Consider the following 8,180-nt stretch of genomic DNA (forward strand, 5'->3'; position numbering starts at 1 on the left):
TTCCCTGGATTCTCCTTCTTCCCTTTTTAAAAGTTGGGCACTATATTTGCCTTTTTCCAATTGCCCGGGACCTCCCCTGATTGCCACGAGTTTTCAAAGATCATGGCCAATGGCTCTGCAATCACATCAGCCAACTCCCTCAGCACCCTTGGATGCATTGTAATCCAGCCCCATGAACTTGTGCACGTCCAGCTTTTCTAAATAGTTCTTAACCTGTTCTTCCATCACAGAGAGCTGGTCACCTCCTCCCCGTACTGTGCTGCCCAGTGCAGTAGTCTGGGAGCTGACCTTGTCTGTGAAGACCGAGACAAAAAAAGCATTGAGTACTTCAGCTTTTTCCACATCCTCTGTCACTAGGTTGCCTCCCTCATTCAGTAAGGGGCCCACACTTTCCCTGACCTTCTTCTTGTTGCTAACGTACCTGTAGAAACCCTTCTTGTTACCCTGCATATCCCTTGCTAGCTGCAACTCCAATTGTGCTTTGGCCTTCCTGATTCCATTCCTGCATGCTTGAGCAATATCTTTATACTCCTCCCTAGTCATCTGACCAAGTTTCCACTTCTTGTAAGCTTCCTTTTTCTGTTTAAAATTTCTCTGTTATGCCAATCTGATCATCTGCCATATTTGCTATTCTTTCCACACATCAGTTCCTGTGCCCTCAGTAAGGCTTCTTTAAAACACAGCGAGCTCTCCTGGCTTTCCCCTTCATATTAGCCTCCTAGGGGATCCTGCCCATCAGTTCCCTGAGGAAGCCAAAGTCTGCTTTTCTGAAGTCCAGGGTCCGTATTCTGCTGCTCTCCTTTCTTCCTTTTGTCAGGATCCTGAACTCAACCATCTCATGGTCACTGCTGCCCAGGTTGCCACCCACTTCTACTTCCCCTACCAATTCCTCCCTGTTTGTGAGCAGCAGGTCAAGAGGAGCATGGCCCTAGTTGGTTCCTGCAGCACTTGCACCAGGAAGACGTCCCCAGCACTCTCCAAAAACTTCCTGGATTGTCTGGGCACTGTTGTATTGCTCTCCTAGCAGATATCAGGGTGGTTGAAGTCCCCCATGAGAACCAGGGCCTGTGATCTGGAAACTTCTGTTAGTTTCCTGAAGAAAGCCTTGTCTACCTCCTCCCCCTGGTCTGGTGGTCTGTAGCAGATGCCCACCATGGCATCACCCTTGTTGCTCTCTCCTCTAAACTTAACCCAAAGACTCTTAACAGACTTTTCTCCAGTTTCATACTGGAGCTCTGAGCAATCATACTGCTCCCTTACATACAGCACAACTCCTCCCCCTTTCCTCCCCCGCCTCTCCTTCCTGAACAGTTTCTGCCCATCCATGACAGTGCTCCAGTCATGTGAGTTACCCCACCAAGTCTCTGTTACTCCAATCACAACATAGTTCCTTGACTGTGCCAGGGCTTCCAATTCTTCCTGCTTGTTTCCCAGGCTTCTTGCGTTCATGTACAGGCAACTAAGATAACTAGCCGATTGCCCTGCTTTCTCAGTATGAATCAGGAGGTCTCCCCTGTTGCACCCTCCTCCTTGTGTTTCCTCCTGGTATCCCACTTCCCCAATTACCTCTGGGCTTAGGTCACCATCCCCCAGTGAACCTAGTTTAAAGCCCTCCTCACTAAGTTAGCAAGCCTGCCTGCAAAGATGCTCTTCCCTCTCTTCATTAGGTGGATCCCATCTCTTCCTAGCAATCCTTCTTCCTGGAACAACATCCCATGGTCAAAGGATCCAAAGCCCTCTCTCTGACACCACCACGCATTTACTTCCACATTTCGATGGTCCCTACCTGGGCCTTTTCCTTCAACGGGGAGGATGGATGAGAACACGACTTGCACCTCAAACTCCTTTATCCTTCTTCCCAGAGCCACGTAGTCTGCAGTGACCCACTCAAGGTCATTCTTGACAGTATCATTGGTGCCCACGTGGAGAAGTAGGAAGGGGTAGCGGTATGAGGGCTTGATCAGTCTCTGCAGACACTCTGTCACATCTTGAATTCTAGCTCCAGGCAATCAGCACGCTTCTCGAGTCTCCCGGTCTGATCGGCAGATGGATGACTCCATCCCCCTTAGGAGGGAGTCCCCAATCACCACCACCCATCTCCTTCTCTTGGGAGTGGTGGTCGTGGAACCCCCATCCCTAGGACAATGCATCCCATGCCTTCCAGTCGATGGGGTCTCCTTCTGATCCTTTCCCTCAGATGACTCTTCCAAACCATTCTCCACCATAGTACCTGTGCAGAGATCCTGAAAATGATTCCTTACCTCTATCTGCCTGGGGTTACATGGGTTCTCCTCATTCTTCTTCTGGAGGTCACATGCTGCCAATTTTCTTCCCTGTTCTGCACTGCCCTCTCTGATTCTTCAGCATGCTGTGCCTGCAGTATCAAAAACATATTGCAAAAACACACATTCCTAAGAGATGCTGGGCACAGAGCACTCGTACAAACACATTCCAGAAGGGTGGTACCAGAACACCTCGATACCAACACGTTCCCTAAGAGAACAGGAACACGCTGACCCATCCTAAAGATAAGGTCAGGATGACAGTGTGATGGATAGAGATGTACAAGGTGATGGGTGGTAACCAGCTACCTCAGCGGGTGTCAACTAACTACGTCAGAGGATCAGTACATAACTTATTTGTATCGGGGTATAAAGATGTTTCTCCAAGGGAGTGTCTTTGTCTAGCCTAGGGAGGAATGGAAAGTTCTGCCGTTCACTGAGCTGGTCCACTGTTATGGGCATGCATGTATTAGTAGTCCGGTAGAGTCTGCGGGATACTAGTACCGTGCTTCATCAACAATAAAACTGGCTGGGTGCCTTCCTCCCATAACAGATCCTGTGGTCATTGGGAAGTTCGCTCAAGGTCTGCTGTGCCAGCTGTCTGCACAGAACTGGGACAACACAAAGGGAGAACACACACACAACCAAACATCTTACCACAGATGCTGCTCCTGAATCGATCAGAGGGGTTGCTGTAGAGTCATAAAACGCGCTGCCACTAGAAGGGGGTGGTGTGCATTACTTCCAGCCATACTCCTCTTTTAGGAGAGTTGTCTTTGTGGCATTGTGGGAGGGACAGTTAAGCAAATCTCTCTTTCTCACTCTCTCAGTGTAAATGAGAGGTCCTGTAACCGAAGGAACCAGTGTTTATTTCTCAATTTTTTAAGTATGACAGTCCAGCTACTTGAAATAAAAACACAGACATTTGTTAGGATTTGAAGGCAAGTTTTTTGTAACATTGTCCTCATTAATTCTGTCAGCCGTGCAGTTTCACTCTGCTCTTCAACACTTGCTAAAGATACACTACTTTTCTGGCTCAGTGAAACTTCCCTGCCACTGCCAATAGGCACAAGATAAACACTGCAAAGTCATTCCAATACCCTCATTATTCCCTCTGACCAGGGTGAGCTCCTCTAAAGCAAACCACTCTCCAGAACCTCAGGTGTGTCTGCACTCAGAACGGTACCACAGCAGAGCTGTCCCACGGCAGCTGCCCTGCTGTCGCTCTCCGGCGTAGACACTGCCAATGCAGACGGGAGGGAGTCTCCCATTGCTGTAGATCAACAGTTCTCAAACTGACAGGTTTCAGAGTAACAGCCGTGTTAGTCTGTATTCGTAAAAAGAAAAAAGAAAAGGAGTACTTGTGGCACCTTAGAGACTAACCAGTTTATTTGAGCATGAGCTTTCGTGAGCTACAGCTCACTTCATCGGATGCATAGCATATCGTGGAAACTGCAGAAGACATTATATACACACAGAGACCATGAAACAAAACTTCCTCCCACCCCACTGTCCTGAGCAGGACAGTGGGGTGGGAGGAAGTTTTGTTTCATGGTCTCTGTGTGTATATAATGTCTTCTGCAGTTTCCACGATATGCTATGCATCCGATGAAGTGAGCTGTAGCTCACGAAAGCTCATGCTCAAATAAACTGGTTAGTCTCTAAGGTGCCACAAGTACTCCTTTTCTTTTTTCTTTTTAGTTCTCAAACTGTGGGTCGGGACCCCAAAGTTGCCAAGGCTGGCTTAGAATTGCTGGGGCCCAGGGCTGAAGCCCAAGCCCCACTGCCTGGGGCCGAAGCCAAAGCCTGAGGGCTTCAGCCCTGGGAGGTGGGGCTTAGGTTACAGGCCCCCTGCCTGGGACTGAATCCCTTGGGCTTCAGCTTTGGCCCTCCCGCCCAGAGCAGTGGGGCTTGGGCTTCGGTCCCCCCTCCTGGGGTGATGTAGTCATTTTTGTTGTCAGAAGGGGGTCGCAGTGCAATGAAGTTGGAGAACCCCTGGTGTCAGTAATCCACCTCCCCGAAAGGCGGTGGCTAGGTCAACTTCACACCGTCTACACGGGGGTTAGGTCGGCTTAACTACACCACTCAGGGCTGTGGATTTTTCACACCCGTGAGCAACACAGTTAAGCTGACTTAATTTTCTAGTGCAGGCCAGGCCTTAATGTGGCTTAGATTCAGGCACTGACCAACAGCAGAACTCCTAGACAAGCAGAGTGAAATTCAAGACTTTCCTGAGCAATTTTCAGATACTTCCTTATTTCCAATGGTAGGAACTACAAAGCGACATTGAGGGTCACGTTGGACTGTATGAACAGGAATCCTGGCTTGGTGTTATGGTGTGACAGAGGAAAGAGCCCTTTTTGCGAGGGAGCAGTGATGTACGCTATAGTTCCAGTTCCTATCGTGATCCCTCCGGAGGCAGAATTAAGGCTGACCCTATATGGTCTGAGTGGAGCAGCACCTTACCTGTGCGTTTGCTGGGTTTGTTAGTCGGGTTTGTTTGTTTGTTTTTTCTTCTCACATGAACATTTCTTCCAGGGAGATTTGGAGAGGTTGTAACTGAGCATTTCCTGGATTCCTAACGCTTGAGTCTGGGGGTTTGAAGTCCCACACCAGTCCTGGCCGGGCACAGGGCACTGTTGTAAGGCACCAAGCGCAGCTGCAGCATAATGAAGACTTTGTAAATGAATTTCCTTTTTTAAAAACATGTGACTACCAGGCTGCAGGAGGCTCTGACATCTCTGTCAATGGAGCGGTTTAGCCTTTCGGATACCCAGGCTTTGCAGACAATACTGGAGGTTTCTTTGAGTCTCGGAAAGTTTAATTCTGGGGTCATCCCTGACAGTGTTCCAGAAACAGCCCCCATTGGAGGGAACGGCATACACAACGGCTCCTTAAGAGTCACCATCAAAGGAAAGAGACTAATCACACTGACAGGTTAAAATACCCACTACACTGACACAAAACGAGCCCCAAGTCTGCAGCAGGCCAAGTTCTCTCGACAAACCTTGTAAGGACTGACCCAGCCTTGTGCCCTGGCTCCCCAGCCCAATTTTCTGTATCCCCTGGGTCTTTCTGATCCTTGCCCTCCCTTCAGCCCCTGCCCAACAGATATCCAGCCCCCTCCCCTTACACCCCAGGGACAGTACCAACTTTACTGCTGTAAGCAGAGTCAGGATGAGCTCCACCCTGACATCTGGTGGTGAGGTGTGGCAAGTTGTGGAAAAGAACTTCAGAAGCCGATCTCATTTGCATAGGCACACCCACCCCGCCTAGCATGAGGCCATAGCTGCCCAAATGGTCACTTTGGCTGCTGTGGGATCCCCAGTGTCTCTGTTATTGGGGCAGGAAGAATAAATTGTTATTACCCTGATTATGGGAATCAAGGACAGTGGAACTGCACTTGGCCTTTTGTTATGATGGAGGGACTCGCCATCAACTAAGTAGCACTCGCTAGGCAAGGGACATGGGTTCCAAAACTCTTTGAATTGAGAGAGGGTGGGGGATGGGTATTAATACTTGGTGGCATAGGCCCCCTGGTGAGGGCCTTACATGATCATTGCACTTCCTCCTCTCTCTACTGTGGAATATCAGAGCTAATTTTGATTCCATTAGGAGTCTAGTTACAGGCTGCTGAGCTGAATTCCCTTTAGGCTAATGGTGCATCAGCACTGAGACTCCCCTACTACAAGCTGAAATCACAAAAGAGCTAAACTTACTAAGAGCTGAAATCGCTGAGTGTTGTGTTAAGTAGTGGGGGAGCCTGAAGATATATGGTGGAGCAGTTTGCGGGACGGCGAGCAGAGCGGCTGGTGGAGCAGAGCAGAGCAGTTTGTCAGATGCCTAGAGCAGCTCATGGGGCAGCTGGCAAAGCGGAGCCCCATGGAGAGGTGGGGCCATCAGCTTTGGGCCATGTAAGGTGCCCCTTAACACCCCCCCCCAATCTCCACCCAGGTTGGGAGGTAAAACTCTGCAGATAAACTTTTGAACTCTGGGGCTGCCCTGACCAGGGACAGAGATTTTTGGGTCCTTGGACTTTTGGGACTTTGGGTGATTTTGGGTTGCTGGACTCAAGAACCAAAGGGAAAGGACATGCCCCGATTTGCTTGGGGTGGGTTTTTTGCTCATGGGTTGTGTTATGAATCCTGTTGGTGGTGTTTCCCCAACATAATGCCACATTGTTTCTCTCTGTTATTAAAAGGCTTTTTGCTACACTCAGACTCTGTGCTTGCGAGAGGGGAAGTATTGCCTCTTGGAGGCGCCCAGCGGGGGTGGTATATATTTGTCCCAGGTCACTGGGTGGGGGCTCGAACCGGTTTTGCATTGTGTTTTTGGAATGGAACCCCTAGATACTGAACCCGGCCCTTGTTGCTGCCGACTCTGACGGGCAGAAGGGTTACATTTTCATGCCCAGAACCCCTCCCACAGCTCTAGGTCTCCTGCACTTCTCCTCCACACCCAAGAAAGCTTCAGCCCACTCATTGCTCCCTGGACAGCTCTAGCTTTTTTCATGTCCCAAACATTTCTGGGTTTATTAACACAGCCCCTTGTGAGATGCAGGCATTTGGATATCCCCATTTGCTGACAGGAACTGAGGCACAGAGACAGAGGCCATCTCACAAATTGCACCTCCAAGAACTGTGCTTGATACAATTTACTCCATATCACTCAGAGAGTATGTGGCAGACCAGCCCTAGAACCCACTTCTTGTGGTCCTAGTGTGTGTCCCTTAACCACAGGTCTATCTTCTCATTCACTACACACCCATTTCAACGTGTTCACGTATATGCTAAGCAAAACTGTCTCTGCATAACAGAGAACAGCATGCAGGTGATCATGCAGGAATAGCTCCATTGTCCAGAGAGCACAGCTAAGCATATAAATTCGTCTTACCCTTTCAGAGAGGCAGGGTGGATAAGAATTGGTACTGCTGTGTGAGGGTGTGACATTCCCCTTTGGTGTTATCTGGACCGGTGATCTGCTAGGTCACTCCAACCCTTGACTCAGCCTTACCCTGCTCTTCCGGGAGAACCCCCACTCCTGGGCTGTTCATGCACAGCCTCTGACATGTCAGCTGCTCCTGGGATTGTGCAACCAAATGACACTAGCCAGTATCTGCGGTCCCAGACACAACCCTAGGAACCTCCGTCTTGCAGTGTCCAGTTATGCCCGCTGGATGCTGCAAGCTTATATGAGTTTGTCAGTTTAACAAAGAAATTGATATGTACCAGGCTTGTTATCCCAAGGAGAGTAGGGATAGGATACAGAGGGACCTAGACAAATCAGAGGATTGGGTCAAAAGAAATCTGATGAGGTTCAACAAGGACAAGTGCAGAGTCCTGCACTTAGGACGGAAGAATCCCATGCACCGCTACAGACTAGGGACCGAATGGCTTGGCAGCAGTTCTGCAGAAAAGGACCTAGGGGTTACAGTGGACGAGAAGCTGGATATGAGTCAACATTGTGCCCTTGTTGCCAAGAAGGCCAATGGCGTTTTGGGATGTATATGTAGGGGCATTGCCAGCAGATCGAGGGATGTGATCATTCCCCTCTATTCGACATTGGTGAGGCCTCATCTGGAGTCCTGTGTCCAGTTTTGGGCCCCACACTACAAGAAGGATGTGTAAAAATTGGAAAGAGTCCAGCGGAGGGCAACAAAAATGATTAGGGGACTGGAACACATGACTTATGAGGAGAGGCTGAGGGAGCTGGGATTGTTTAGTCTGCGGAAGAGAAGAATGAGGGGGGATTTGATAGCTGCTTTCAACTACCTGAAAGGGGGTTCCAAAGAGGATGGATCTCGACTGTTCTCAGTGGTAGCAGATGACAGAACAAGGAGTAATGGTCTCAAGTTACAGTGATGGAGGTTTAGGTTGGATATTAGGAAAAACTTTTTCA

Source organism: Natator depressus, chromosome 22 (genome assembly GCF_965152275.1).
Source record: "Natator depressus isolate rNatDep1 chromosome 22, rNatDep2.hap1, whole genome shotgun sequence".
Classification (NCBI taxonomy): Eukaryota; Metazoa; Chordata; order Testudines; family Cheloniidae; genus Natator; species Natator depressus.